The sequence below is a fragment of the Cicer arietinum genome, chromosome 1, assembly GCF_000331145.2.
Source record: "Cicer arietinum cultivar CDC Frontier isolate Library 1 chromosome 1, Cicar.CDCFrontier_v2.0, whole genome shotgun sequence".
NCBI lineage: Eukaryota > Viridiplantae > Streptophyta > Magnoliopsida > Fabales > Fabaceae > Cicer > Cicer arietinum.
Genome location: NC_021160.2, coordinates 41,656,682 through 41,673,586, shown reverse-complemented (window position 1 = coordinate 41,673,586; position 16,905 = coordinate 41,656,682).

Sequence of the window (16,905 nt, the reverse complement as noted above, 5' to 3'; positions counted from 1 at the left end):
CTCATTTTCACATAAATATGTGAGAAACATAATGGACTAAAAATATTATGTATTTCTCTGCATAGGAAGGAAGCACAATACTCGAACAATATTTATCTTCACAATTATGTGGAGATAATCGTCAATAGTAGAATTTGGACGACTTAACTTCAAATAACATACACCTTATTCTCCTAACCAATCTACAATTCATCTTCTCTAGTAAACCATTCAATTGAAGAGTTTTAAGATTTGTTTTTTATGTTCAATACCCTACTACTGCTTGCAATAGATATAAATGGATCCACAATACTCATCATTGTTGTCTGTATGAAAATATTTCAGCTTCTTGCATGTTCGCCAAATTGTTTGAACTTCTTCAATACTTGGTCTTTTGTCTTAAGTGCATAAGCTCATAGTTTTCTGGAACAATCATCAACAAAAATAGCAAAATAAAGACCACCACTAAAAGATTTTACCTTTAAAGGGTCACAAACATTATAATAATACACCAGTTGAAGCAAGTATGACTTCCTTGAAGGAAGATGTCTTTTAAAGGATACAATAGTTTGCTTACAAACCATATAACGAGAACATTTCTTCAAATTTGTATTCTTAATTTCAATTCTGAAAGCATATGATTTATTTCTAAACAATTTAACTATTTTCACTCACTACAACATTTTTGCTTTTCAACAACATTTGAAAAATATTGTCAAAACACAAGAAAAATGTTGTCAAAGAGAATAGACAACATTTTTCATGTGTCTCATATGCGAGCGTTGTCTATTACTTTTGCAAAAAAATTTTTTGCACTTTTGGGCACACTATTTATAGATGTTGCCTAAACTAAAGGAATAGAGAATTGTTTTTCAACACATCTAAGACAATATTTTTTAATTGTTGTCACAGCTGAGAACAATTGATAAATGTTGTCTTAAAAGAATACAATGAAAATATTAATAAAATGTTGCTAGAGCATATAGGCAACAATTTTTAACTATATTCATATTATGTAGATAAAATTTTTATTTTTCTATTATTTCAATATAAATCATAAACTAGACATTATACTATTATTTTATAATAAATTATTTTGTAAACATAATAATTTAATTACATACACAACTCTTTCCATTTTAAATCTTCTCTTTTATTTTACTTATAATAATTATACATAACTCAAAAGAATTGAATCAGGAAAAATATAATTGAAAATTAACACAAGTTGTTAACTAAGTTGTATTCAAATACATAGTACGTAGTAAACAAAATGTCATAACATAATATATATAAAGTTTAACACTTTAAAGTACAAGTCTAGCAAAATAACAAAATATAGTTTTTTGAAATTTTGACACTTCAATTAAGTACAAGCCTAACAAAAAACATCATCCAAAATCATCCATAAATTCGTCATCCAACTCATTCAAGTGCATCTTCTTCAGATTCATTAACTACATCATACATTTCAAATTCATCATCTTGAAATTTATCACCTATATCGTCATCTTGAAATAATTCATTATCATTTTTATCATCTCCATTGATGCATTGCTGCATAAAAAAATAAAAACAAAATAGATGATGAAACAAAATTCGCAAGAAGAAATAGACGCAAAAGACACAAGCAGAACCGCAAATAGAAACATAAAAATGCACATAAAACTGAATCTCATTAAACACATACTGAAACAGAATTGGGAAAAACAGCAAACAAAACACACAAACATAACCACAAAGCAAAAACATAACTCACCACTGAATCAGTTTCCAACTAAACGGTGAAACAGAACTAAAACCAAAATTTAGAATATGTTTTCAAAATCACCACCAACATCAATAAGTTTATCATTAATGATTTATACTTATAATCATTTAGAATAGTAACATCACAATCGCTATTTATTTATTTTTGAATAACATTACAATCACTATTAGACCAAAAGTAAGATGTGCTATTAGACTCCAAGATAAGGTTCCTTACAAATTAAGTCCAAATGCACTTTTTTTTTCTTCTCAATTTCACTCTTATAACAACAAGAATTTAGATCAAGCTCAATTACACCAACAATAATAACAATTGCTATATATGATTACCTTTTCAAGACATGGAGCAAGAGTTGATGTAGAAGAATGCATTTGTGTTGTAGCCTCATTTGGGGAACCATTAGCATCACCGTGAGAAAATCCTAACAAATCTTCTATTGATTCCATATTAATTTGATGATTGCAATGTTGCATTAGAGTTTTGAAAGAATGTTACAATTTACCAATCTTATCTTCAAAAATTTCCACTAAGACTGAGACATTTTCATTGTGTGCTTTTTTCAAAGCATTTATCTCCTCCTTTCGCTTTAAGGAAGTTTTAGTTACGTTTCTCCCATAACAACGTACCATGCCAGCACGCTCATTTCCAAATATAGCCTCAAATGCTTATGTATTACTTTTTTCATTTTCAACCATTTCTTGAAGTTGGGACTAGCAAAAATTACTAGTAATTATTATTATATACTATTATAAGCAATATTTTATGAAAAAATTGAGTGTATATAAGTTATTGTAACAATATCTTTTAACTTACAATTACTTTTTCAGTTTCTACATCCAATGGTTTTCCTTTATTTCCTTTCCGAGTTTCAACAAAAATTTCTGCTTGAGTAAGCTCTCTTTTTTCCTTTGCAAGCTGCACAAATAAAAAGAATTCCAAAACAAAACAAAACAACCCATGATTTAACACAACAAAATTTGAAACTATATATACCATAAGTAAAGGATGAAAAAAATTTACAAATTTGTCATGAGCTAAAGAGAATTTCTTGGGACTCATTCGATGCACCCATTTTAGTTGAGCTCTATTTCTAGTGTTCCTTTCATTGATTGCCTGCATTTATAGTTGAAGGAATTACTACAATAAATTTTACTTACATATATTATTATACATAAAATGGGGCATAAGACTTTTATCATCACCATGGAAAATCCATTATATGTATCCCTTTATAAATCTTTTGCTACACAAATGGCCATACACTACAGCTCTTTTTTCCCAACTATCATTGTAACACAAAGCACAGGGGCACAAAATATGGTCTCATTCAACCATTCCTTTGGTGAATGCAATATCCAAAAAGTAATTAACGTCATCCTTGTAACTTTGACTATGTGGAGGCAAGTCCATCCAATCCTTCTTTATCATGTTTGGTTTACTAAAAATAGATTAATTTATTACTATAAGTATATAAGGGAATAGGTACTTTATTGAAATATAAGGGGTGTATTGGATCATAATACATCCCCCTAAAGTTAATAGTCACAAAAAGTTGAATTAAGCTAATAACAACAAATATGAAAAATATATGTATCTCAGAATTTTGCAGCACAATTTCGAGCAAGTCATTTTTTTCTGACTTGAAAACTCAAGCACAAGTCATAATTTTATAATCTTAACCATCAAAACCAATCAGTAACCTATAAAATTATGGCATTAGTTGTAGTGAAAATGATATGAGTTTATAACATCTAAACGTTAATTATTTTTACTTTTTCTTTTCAATTACGTGATAAATCTGACAAAAGTCGTGTTAAGTTAGTTTCCCTATGAATTGATGAACAACAAAAACAAAATGCTTTGGACTCATGATATTTTAACCTTCATTACAGAGATCAAAAATCTTGTCCCAACAAATAAACAAATGAAACTTCTATTTTATCTTATTATAAAAATTGCATACAAGTTGGAAGGACCATCTTTTTTTGACAAACGGAAATATCATTTTCAATGCTAAAAAATATCACTATAAGAGAATATAATGTATAATATATGGTTTCCAATATGTGAATGACAACTGTACAGAGCAAGAAACAAAAATTAATTTTCAAGATGTGAACAACAAACAGAAGTTCCAAAGCGAACAAGAAACGAAAAGCAAAATAAAACGAATCAGCACAAACATCAAAGCAAAACAGAAATACAATAAAAAAACAAAGAATATGAACCCTAAACAAAACATTGTACAGAGCAACCCATATACATTAGCAACAAACAAGCAAACAAAAAATATGATTAAAGATGCAAACATGTCAGTACACGATGTCGATGAATAATAGGAGACGAACACCGGAGAATAGGAGACAAACACAAACTATGCTCTTGTTGATGAAGGAGATATCGCGTTGACGGTTTGTTGACGGAGGGGGTGAATGAAGGAGAGTTCGCGTTGACAGTGTGTTGACGGAGGGGGTGAATGAAGGAGAGATCGCGTTGTTGACGGTGAAGATGAATGGAACGACGGTGTAATGTTGAGATGATTTAGGAATTTAGTGAAAATGCTTGACGGTGTTGATGATTTAGGGATTTAATTAGGATTAGTGAAAAATGCTTGAACTTCATTTTCTTCTTCTGTCCACGCGTGTAAATGTTGTGTTACAGTTTCTTTTATTTTTTCTTTTTAACTTACTTTTATTTTATATAATAAAAAATAATATAATATTTAAATATTATATATATATATATATATATTATATGTTATTAATATATTATTTGGAGGGATTTATTCCCGGAAAAAATTTCATGAATGTTAAATTTTAAAATAACATTTTGTAATTGTAGCTTTTTATTCAAAATAAGGTAACAATTGAAAAATGTTCCTAGAAATATCTAAGAAAACAATGATCAAATATTGCCATAGAGTTATTATAGGGACATTTTAAAACTGTGTCCAAAAATATTTTAGAGAACGTTTATACGGTGTTGCAAAAACAATAATAGCAATAGACATAAAATTTTGCCTTATCTATTTTTAGACAATATTTTATATATGTTACTTCAAAAAATGTTGTAGTGACTTATATGACTAAGCCTTCAGTACCACAAAGATGCTTTCGGATTCACAATAATCACAATGTCTTTTAGCATTCAAACAACACTTACAAGACGATAACATTGCTTTTATAAAGAGCAATTACATGTTTCAAACTACCATATCTCATTTATTAAATCAATTAATTTTCTTTCTCTTTTTATGGAATTAAACATTATAAATTCTTCGGTATATATGAAAAAAATGGGTATTTGAACCTATAAAAGACAATTAACTTATAATTTAAATTTATGTTTAAATATATATTTGGTTTCTGAAAATATATAATTTTTACATTTAGCCTTCTAAAAATATTTTTTATTGTTAGTCCCAACAAATGTATACTTTTTTTTTGTCCTTAACATTTTTGGTCTTAATCCCTACAAAATTTATTCATCTTAAAATTAGAATATTTGATTTTAGTTCTTTCACATAAGAACTAAAATGATATCTATATGGACCAAACATAAAAATAATATATTTGCAGAGACTAAAAATAAAAAGTATATATTTGTAGGAACTAAAATAATTTTTTATTTATTTTAATTTTACAAAAACTAAAAATAAACAACAATATACTTACGGTGACTAAAAACATATTTAAATTTTAAGTACAAGAGTATTCTTAAATCGATTAATTTTCAAAGAACAAAACTCCATTTCATAAAATATATAGAAATAAGTACAGCAACCTTAATGTAAATTAATTTTAAAGTGAATTCCAATTAAAATTGAATAGGAGGTATTTTTTTTAAAAATAATTACAATTAAAATTAAGTAAAAGATAGTTTAAAAGAAAAAGTTATAATATATACATACATGAGATTATTATTTTACAAAAATGTAAAACTAGTTTACATCCATCTGTAACCATTGCATTCTAAAATATATGTTATTATAGTAATGAAATGATGGAGTCCCTCGGGTTGTTTAGTTGCGAAAATTATGATGAAGATAAATATTGACAGGTAAATAATAATTTACGGGGTGTGGTTATAAAATAAGAAATGAGAAGAAGTAATGGGTCGGAGCCCACATAAAAGTGGTTGCTTGATATGGTAGGACAAGACAGACAGCAAGACGCGTGGCCATATGAGTTCCTTTTGAACAGACATTGACGATAATATGTAAAGGAAGGAAGACAGTATCAGTTTTTTAGTCAATGAACAAAACATGCACAAACATGTACCCATAGCGGCTAATAAATCTGATAGCAACAACTCGCCTTTTACCGTCAGGATTTTCTCTCCGTTATGTGTTTTCTTTTCATTTCAACCGTGTAATTAAAATTAAATGGTTTAAATTTCCATATTTTCTGTTCACTTTTCGGCACTTATTTAAATTTTCATTTTAATGTTTATATTGTGTTTTAAAATTTAAATTTTAAAATGAGTTGTATTGTCAAAACCATATTTTAATAACTAAATTTTTTTATTATTGGTTTTTTAAAATATTATTATTATTATTATTATTATTAGTATTATTATTATTATTGTTGTTAATGGCTCTATTATTTTAGTTTGTTCAATCTAGTATAAAAATTTGTTTGGTTAAGAAAACTTAACATGAGACAAGTGCTTGTTTCGAATTTTACAAACACAAATATTTTATGGATGTCTATTTTTTTATACATGTGATATTTGAATAATCGAGTGTAGAAATATGATTAATTTAGTTGAATAAATAGTTAATTAAAATTAAAAATAATGGTTAATTAAGTAATTGAATTAACTATATTTTTTGTCGTGATTTGAATTAATCATATTTTTATAAATGATTGACCAAGGACTGTGCAAGTGTACAAAAAATGAATGTTTATGTATCATTACTATTTTACAAAAGTTGAGCTCGAAGTCCTGCACCATAAGTCAGGTCGATGTGTGAGCAAAAAATTTCACCATCAATGATAAGATATAATTAAAATATGAGAATATTTAACTCAATTTAAAACTTTTCAAAACAAAGTAGTCATTTAATCTACCACAAAATACATAGCAACCAAACAAAATAGAATGTAAATTCTAAATCTCACATAATTTCTTAGCTCATAATAAATTCTAAAAATTAAACCCAAAATGATCCAAACATGGTGCCAATATAACTAGGGTTGGTCTAATGGTAAAACTACCAAGGTAGCTGTCTTAAAGCCTCCAAAAAGCCAAAGTTTTTTACTTCATAAAAAGTCCTCAAGTTACATTTAATTTAGTTCACACTCATGATGCTTATGATTGTAATGGTGCACACACATGAACTTCACTTGACACAATGACAATGTAACACAAATCACATTCACTCCTATGAAACACTTCTCCATACATTTGGTGAGGAACATAGTACTATATTCTCGTAAGAGGCGAACACATTCAATTCTTCGTAGACTCGCTAAACTCATCCCTTAGTCAATTTAGGTTACTAGTCGAATTACAGTAAGGACACATTGTAGCTCCAAACATTTGAAGTGTTCCCTAAAGTTACATAGTAATTTCAACTAAAATGCCCCTAGATCTAACGAGTAAAATTCCATTATCAAGATCTAACGAGTAAAACTCTACCTATCTGATGACAACACGTATCACCATATCATAGACCCTAACACGAGTTTTTCTTCCCCTCGACGACCTAAGTTACTCTGAAATAAATTGGAGAATCATTGCTAATGAAAGATTGAGTTTAATCACAAAGCACAATTCACATATTCACAACACATTTGTATAGTTCATAGAATCACAACATATACAAATAACATAACCGTAAAACAAACTACGATTCATAATATCATAACATAATTAAATTCAAGTAATTACCATTGTAGCACAAATTAAATAAATTAACGACTAGCATGTTAAAGGACGACTTAGAGAACTTACCAAATCGCAGATAATCACAATACCATTCCACGTAGAACTCGTGTAAATTCATATAATAAGTAAGAAACATAGCACTAACCAATTTAACACACACATACATATATCTCAACATCATGTTACGAATTCAAAATACACATCACAATCTATATAATGTTCCTAATATTTTTTGTCCTTAAGTTGTCAAACATTGATAATCTTTAATTCACACTTTTGAGTCATATTTCAAAATCACATAATCACTGATATAGTTAGCTCTCAAGGTATTCACAATTAGCATATTAAATATAGTGTTGACTTAATGGTAAGAGTTAGTCTTATAAATTCAAAATATCTCTCCTAAATGACAATTGTGAAATTGATGGTCAGTTCCATTTTAATTAATAAACAATTTTTCCTTTTCAAATTTTATATTTTTTTAAAAATTTGCTCACGAGTATACTTTAGTTAGATTAAATTAATATATGTACAAATAGATATACAACTATTTCAACGCGTTCACAAAGCATTAAATGGCACATGGTCCAGTCAAAAAATAAATGGCACATGGTCATAACTATATTGGAATGTCAGCAGCAATTTCCCAAACAAGAAAGTAGAAGATATTCAATCTAATAGAAATATAATATTCAATAGGTTAAATAAATAGCTCATCGACAACATCATTTTCTATTATATAAGAGTATAAGTAGTACTCAAGTCTAAAACAATCACCAAACAACATTTTAACAAATTTTAAATAAAGATATGACCTAGAAAACACCCTTCTTCTTTCAAAATACAACATTAATTAATAATTATCTCTCGATATAAAAAATATATTGAGGCAAAAATCTTTGCGGGATTTAAAAGTTGATATTCTATCATTTTATCTTTAATTCAAGAAAGTAAAAAAGAAGATAATTAAGAGAAAACAGAAACATAAAATGCTTTCATTTGGGAAACAAGTTTTTAATAATTTTCAATCAAATGAACATAAAATTAATTTGGTGACTTAGTGAAAGAGTTAAAGAACATATTAATAAAGAGGTCAAAGTTCTATTCCAATTCTCACCATAATTTTAACAATTATTAAAAAAAATCCAATTTAACTAATTCCTATATTAATGTGACAGTTAACTAGTTTTAACATTTATTCACTTTTTCTATGTGATTCACTATGTTTTTTATTGGTATAGACATAAAAGAAAGAAAAACACCTACTACACATTCGAGAAGGGGATACATAGCGAGTCTTCAACTAATTTAATTATTTTATTTCAATTTCATAATATTTATATTACCCGAACTAATCTAAATTTCATAACTTAAAAGAACATTTATTATTCCTTCCTTTAAACAAATTTGTACGTAAAAAGTTCATCCAAAATCGGTAATTATTTGTAGTTGTTTTTCAGATTTTCTTTATATTATACTATAGATAAAAATAGTTTTTAATGTGTTTTATAGAAAAGAGAATTAACGTTTTTTATGAATATATTAGTTTTTATAAGTAGACTACTGTGCATGACAATGATTATTAACTTTTTTTTATAGTTTTATTTTTCTATGGACAAATATTTGTTGTTACCATTTAATATTTAGTATCTAGAGTTCGAATTATTGATCTTCCTTCTCAAATTATAGTTTAATCACTACTTGATCTATGTCACATTGAACATTTTTCTTATTATAAATTATTGTAAAAATCGAAAATAATAATAAAAAATAATGGATCAAAATTCCAGACCCAACACGGCTACTCGCGGTGCCGCGTACCCAACAGTAAGAGCCCATAACGTGCTAAAACAGCTTGTCCACCGGCGCTACTACTTTTTCTTTACAACATGTTGTTCATTAATTCTTTTGGTTTTTGTTAAAAGAAACTATATTAAAAATAATCATTTATTATTCTGACTATGAAAAATAGTTGAAAGTACTTAAGTAATTTAAGGTCTTTTGTTGAAATCTAAAATATACTCCACAGTACTAAAATAATTGTCATGTTTTTGTCATTTTTAATTTTCAATTTAATTTTAATGATTTTGTTTTGGTTGTATTATCTAATTAATATTGTATACACTCTCAAGTTATTATTTTCTATTTTTTATTTATGATAATGAAAATAAATTAATAGTTGATATAGATAATTTAATAAAATTATTGTTGTCTTTCATTCATTTATAATATTTTCTTAAAATGTGTTAAATGGTCATCTGCAAAGATTATTTTGGAATAGATGGAGTAATATTTTAAATAAAATAAGATTTGGTGGAATTTTTAATGATATATTATATAAATTTTTAAAATAAATTAAATTTTAAAAAATTTGAATATTGTTGTTTAGATCTCAATTAATGCAATATATTTTATATTTATTGAATAAATTAAATATTTATTTAAATTAAAAGATATTTGAATCACTCAACTAATTATAAACATAATGTATTTTTTTTCTTGTAAAATAGAGGGAAAAAAATAAAAACAAAAACCAAATCAACAAAAATAACCATTTTAAAGAACTACAGCCTAAGCATTAAAACCTAAACACGATTAAAAAGAACTCATAGTAAACTATTTAGACTAATAAGAGAACTCTCTCAAATCTTTGTTGGAAAAAACACATAGAGAAATTAAAAAAATATAATCACAACACATAGAATATATCATAGTCTAAGTAGAAATTTAAAAATTAGAGAAAACACAAAGACCATTTTTAATAACAATAAGATAATAACATTATGTGAAAGATCTACAATACATAGACTTCTTCCAAGCACGTCATAACCCCTAACTCACATTCTCTAAAACTAATAATTGAATTATATCTCACAACACTATAAGAGAAAAGTATAAGAGAAAAGTAGATAATCATATATCCGTTAAAATGCTAGTGACTGAAGCATATTGTAATGAAGAAGTAGAGTCCGTATATAAAACTTTGGCCTCCCTCTTTCTTTATAATTCTAAGCAATGTAAGACTTTTTCAAGAGTCTTCGATTTCAACCAAACACAACAATCTTCATCTAGATTGAAATGGATATATCTTTAGCTTCTATTATTATACCAATAATCATAGTTCAAAAATACTATCATAATCCACCATAAAGAGTATAATTTACTTGAAGTTAAAGCACTTCAACAATTTCCATTTGACGCTAAAGCACTCAAATAATTTTTACTTGAAGCTAAAATCATTCCAAGAATTTCTACTTTAAGCTAAATAACTCAAAAACTTCCCGTTGAAGTTAAATTACTCAAACAAAATTCCACTTAAAACTGAACTACTAAAATAATTTTCCCTTGAAGATAAACCACTCCAAGATTTTTCACTTGAGGTGAAATCACTACAAAATTTTCACTTGACTCTAAACCACTTCAAGAATTTCTTCTACATGCCAAAAATCAAATTGAAAATTTATGGTGCAGCTTTCAGGTTGGCTATCATAGGAAGTTCTTCATCAATCGACATAAATCATACATCACATATTTCATCAATGTCAACTAATGCTCATATACTATTTAACACTTTGTGTAATCTTGATTGTATCAAGACATTATTGACTTGAATTTTACACACGTCAAAATTGATTCTTTCGTCAATGTTCTCTATGTTAAACTTCACATGAACTTGACAAACTGTAATTATGTACTAGGCAAGTTTCCAACAAAGAGAGGTGAGTCACAAATACTCACTGCAAAAAGGATAACTTAAAAACCATATTTTTCTTAGCCAAAATTTTTCCAAACAACACTTTCCTTGTATCATCCTTCTTTTTGGATGTGGAAGCTCAAATAATATTGTAACCACAGAGCATACTAAGATTTTTATTTCCCTAGATTGAACAATTTCAAAACAAGAATATAACGAAGAAATTTCAAAATTAGAGAAAAATCACAATCGTTGTCTAATGACAACTAGAAAATAACATTATGTGAAAATTTATACAACATATAGACTTCTTTTTAACACCCCATGACCCCATGTACAGTCACATATTTCAAAGAAAATAATTGAATTACAATTCACAATACTTTAAGACTATAGTGCAAGAGAAAACAAGAGATTTTGATATAGGCTTATGATTGGTACGCGTTGTAATAAAAAGAACTAGAGATTATATATATAGCCTTGACTTCCATCTTTCTTTACAATTATAAACAAAGCATAAATTTTTCAAGATTCCAACCAAACACCAAAATCTTCAACTTATCTTCGTGAGAATAACCTTTTTTAGAAAGAAATTCAACCCTAAAGTTTTATTTGTGGAGAGTGTGGCAAATGTTAACATCCCAACCAAACTTCAAAAATACATGAATACTATAAATAACATAAGCATAAATATCATAATTAGTAAGAGGCAAATAGAGAAACTCCATTGCAGAAAAAAAATCCAACTAGTAGTAAATATTCCTTTAATCTTGCAAGCAAACATCTGCAATTATGAGTATCATCTCTACATAAGTCTCTCAAGATAAAAAGATAAAACATAAAACGATGATCAAAAGAAAATGAGTTTGTAATGCTAACAACAATACAACTATAGTTTCACTTTGCATTTGTAGAACATTGACCAAAGCTTGTATCTGATGTCACACCATTCTAAGTAGTATATTGTGTAAGTCATCATTGTCATACCAAATGACACAACTCAAAGTTGATGTTATATTTGGTTATTTGTCACACTACAACATCAAAAAATAATCATATTTATGATGAGTATATTCTTGCCTATATTGAAGCATCTCAAATATACTCAATAAATAGCCACATTGTATGCAAACACTAAGACACATTGCGGAAAACATTGTTTCCATAAAAGTTTATCTTTTGAGGACGATTAACCAAGAAGATATTATCCCTTTATATAGAATAAATAATTTTCAACTATTACGAAAAAAAGGTTTTCGTGATGGACGTGTTTATTGCACTAAAAAATATTCATATAAGTTCAACAAAATACACACAGAATAACTTTGAAGAAGAAAACATTTTAAGATTGATTCATTTACTACATCATTTATTGAAAAGAATATTGTTGTAAAATAAAGAGAACATTCTTTCTGCTGAAAAATGATGACAAAGAACATTCTTATATGATGAAGTCAATACAAGTATCTTAAATGCATGAATGTCAACTCAGTAATATAAGAGAATCATTTTTTTTTGAAGTCAACTCAAAAATATTGTATATAAGATGTCATTTATGATTAAGAATGATTAAAGAATAGACTTAAACAAAATATTGGTCCTTACAATTATGACTCATTTTGATTTTAGTTTCCATAAAATAATTTTTTATTTATTTATACCCTTGTAATTTCTTTTTTTTCTTTCAAAAAGTCTTAATATATTTTTTTTATTATGAAAAATGTTGAAATGTTTACCTTTGGTTGATCTGACATCAATAAACATATGCCGACTGGATGGATGATGTTAACCCTACATTTTTTTATTATTAAAAATTAAACAAAAAATTAGGAAAATTTATATCTTTTTAAAGATGCGAGCAGTGTGACACTTTTTACCCAAATTTATAGAAGAAATATAAATAATAAGAAAAATTGTTGAAATTATAATTTTATTTATTTCAGACATATCATACAAATTGTAAAGAGTATCCGTTAAACTTTTTCAAACCTTTTAATTTTAAAAATACCTGAAACCTATTGTTACTTGATTCGGGCTTAATGTAACTAGAATATAAAGACTGCAAGTCTTTAACCATTGACGCCACATTGTGAGAACTTCAAGAAGATCTGCAAACTGTAAGACATTTGGAAAATGTTAGGATCATAACACAAGCATATAAAACGTATAGAATGAGCCTAACAAACATTCAAGCAACATTCAACATTATTTTATCAATTACCAACTATTATTAGCGTTCAATTCGATTAACTTATCATCAGACACATATATAACACAATATCAACACAGAAGCAATCATATAAAACCAATACACATATAACATATATCCTAATGACTCCACAAATGAAAATATACATAGGATCCAATGCTACCTAATCACCAACTAACTCCAACACATAAATCCAAATACTCTGAGTAGGTTCAAGTAGAGAAGCGATTTTTTGCCAAGCGAACTAGAGAATCTAGTCCATAAGGTGTCAGTATACAGCACACACGTCCCATTGGTCTCGATCTCTTCTTTCGTGCAAGAAATTTCTACTAACAACCTCCCAAGACTTTAATCAGGTCGCCTGCTCTAATCTTATCACGGTATTAACTCTTGATATGCCCTATATATGAAACATAAAGAATATCATCAACAACATCATCGTTAAACGACATTCACTCCATATTGGGACATGGGTCATTTTACAACAGATCAATTTATCAACAACAACATCATCAAACAACATAACATTCACAATATCATTTCATCATCATTAGATATTATCATAATACCTTAACTTATTCGCTATATATTACTATTCATTAATAATTGTCATTATACATCATCTTTATTAACTCACCAAGTTACTTTAAATTACTAAGTAATTTAATAACCTTTGTTAATAATTAATTAACTTTTATTAATTATCGAACAACTTTTAACACTTTTAGTCTAAGTAATTAATAAACCAATATTACTTAAACTCTACCTAATAATCAATTACTTATAACTAAAATCTAATTAATTATTTTACTAAACTATTATATGATGCTTTTGCAATCTATTTCTTTTTGGCTTAAAAAATATTATACACATATATCATTTTATCACACACTTATCATTTAACATTATTATCCACAAACTATAAATTCTATATGCAAGAATTAAGATCTCTTGTACGCAATATATTAGAACCAAGTTGGTTTGAAGAACAGTCACTTTTAATTACTTTGATGATAACAAATTATTTTATGAGAACAATTTATGTATTAATGTATATGTTTAAGTATGAAGATTTTCTTTTATAATAGTTCAAAAGTTTCAAATTATATCATCTAATGAATCAAGAAAGAGAATTAACTAATCAAGGCAAATGCACCATGACTCTGGAAAATCAAACTCTTGTACGACTCTTATCAACACACTTTTAACGCGCCTTTGGTGAATTTGACTAATGCAAGCACACTCTAAAAATTTTGCGTCTAATTATTCTGGCAACTCAAATGATCATGGTCAATACTTCAAGTTAGTGCTTTGTTGAAAGCCAAATATCTTAAGTCAATCCTTTGAGCCCAAACTTTGAAGTCAACATCACAATATCATTTACTCATCAAAGTTTGACTTATACTCTAATTGAAGAAATGCAATGACATTTTTTGAAAATATCATGCTTTGATACTTTTGTCGTTTTTAAATCAAGATATGTTGAATTTATTATGAAGACAAATTTGGACAAGTTTTAATTGTTGATTCAAAATATATGAAGATTGATACTCATTTTTACATACGAATTTCATACAACCACACCAACGGTCAGAAGCTCTAATTTCTTTGAAGTTTATCTATATAAAAATTTGTGATCTTTACTGTTAGTGCAAAAGTGGTTTTAGCTACAATCATCTGGTTAATATTTTGATGACAACAAAAATAAAGAACAATTATGCTCTTACGATATTTACTAAGTGTGAAGATTGTGTTTGAAGACCAAGAGTTATACTAATGACTATCTATTTTAAGATAACATAAATTACAATTAAATTGGAGACAAAAATAAGTATTTTTAAACACAAAAAATGTTATCACCCAATAAAAAAGTAATTATGTCTACTAATGGAGTAAGTCGTAATACAACAATAAGAAGTATTGTGTTATGCAGCTCAAGTCAAGTCTTACAAAGCATGTGTTCTTATATAAGCTATATCCTCTGATGATTGAACTAAGACAAAAGAACAACAAGACTTTTCTACACTTCGTTTGTCTAAATTTGAAGAAAGCACTCTAACATGTGCCTTTAGTGACGCAAGTGACACTCTGTTTTGGTTGACTCCGATAATACAAGGAATGCTTTGGTTCTGGTGACTCTTGAAATACATGATATGTTATGTTTCAGTTGCCTCTACTTAACGCAACTATGCTCTGATCGCCTACCTCTAATAAGCTTAACAAACAATTTATCGTGTGCCTTTGATAATTACATTATCACTTCAAGCATTTGATCGTCTGACTCTGATTTATATTGTATGCTCTAAAATAAGTCAACACTCTGATGAAAATCAACGCTCCAAAAACGACAAATAATTTTCGCATCCTATGATGAACAATCATGAACTTCTTACTTGTTTAAAAGTCTTTAAGACAGGCTCTGATAATTGTATCCTTTATTCCATTGTCCTCATACCAAGATATGCATAATCATTCACGAATATATATGGATACATATTAAAGACTGATTTATCTTAAATGGTGATTAAAGATTTCCAATGGTAATATTCTCAACATATACTTCTTGTCTCTATTTAAGACGAACTCACTAAGTCTATTATGCAAGAAAGAGAGAGAGAGAGAGAGAGAGAGAGAGAGAGAGAGAGAGAGAGAGAAAGAAAGAAAGAAAAATTGTACAATGTTAAAAAGGAAGTCTGAAAAAGTCAAGAACACAAAAATAAAAGTATGAATGAAATATCATTTCAATAGAGAGTTATTAAAATTGATGTAAATCAGTTAAAGTGTTCTCACACACTTGTAATGATATAGGACTTGATATATAACATCTTCTCAATGAGAATTAGAATTAGAATCCTAGAAACAAATTGTGTGTCAATACAGACACAAACTACAACTGATGTAAATCAGCCCGATAGTTGCAATAAATATCTCACCTCTAAGAGGTACCTGAAAAGGTACAAGAACTCTCATGAACCTCAACGACATGCTGCTAGAAAGCTGAAGATTATTCTATTGACGACAACCTAGAGAGATTGGAGAAAAATACTCAAAGCTTGAAGATCCAGAGTAAAGAATACTTGTATGCTATTAATTGAAATAATGGAAGTCGTCGATTGTATTGAGACAAAAGCTCTCTATAAGAGAAGATTAGATGTAGCAACCGTCTATTGTGAACTAGTATAACAATCTTATCCTTTATCTTCTTCTATTTCTCGCATCTTAGTTCTTTATTGTTCAACCTTATTATGTCTAAACCTGTTTTATAAAAGTAACTTGAATGTTTTGATAAAGAACGTTTTTAAGTAAGGAAATCGAAGTATATTTCAGAAAAGCCTAAACACAATTCAAACCCCCCCCCCC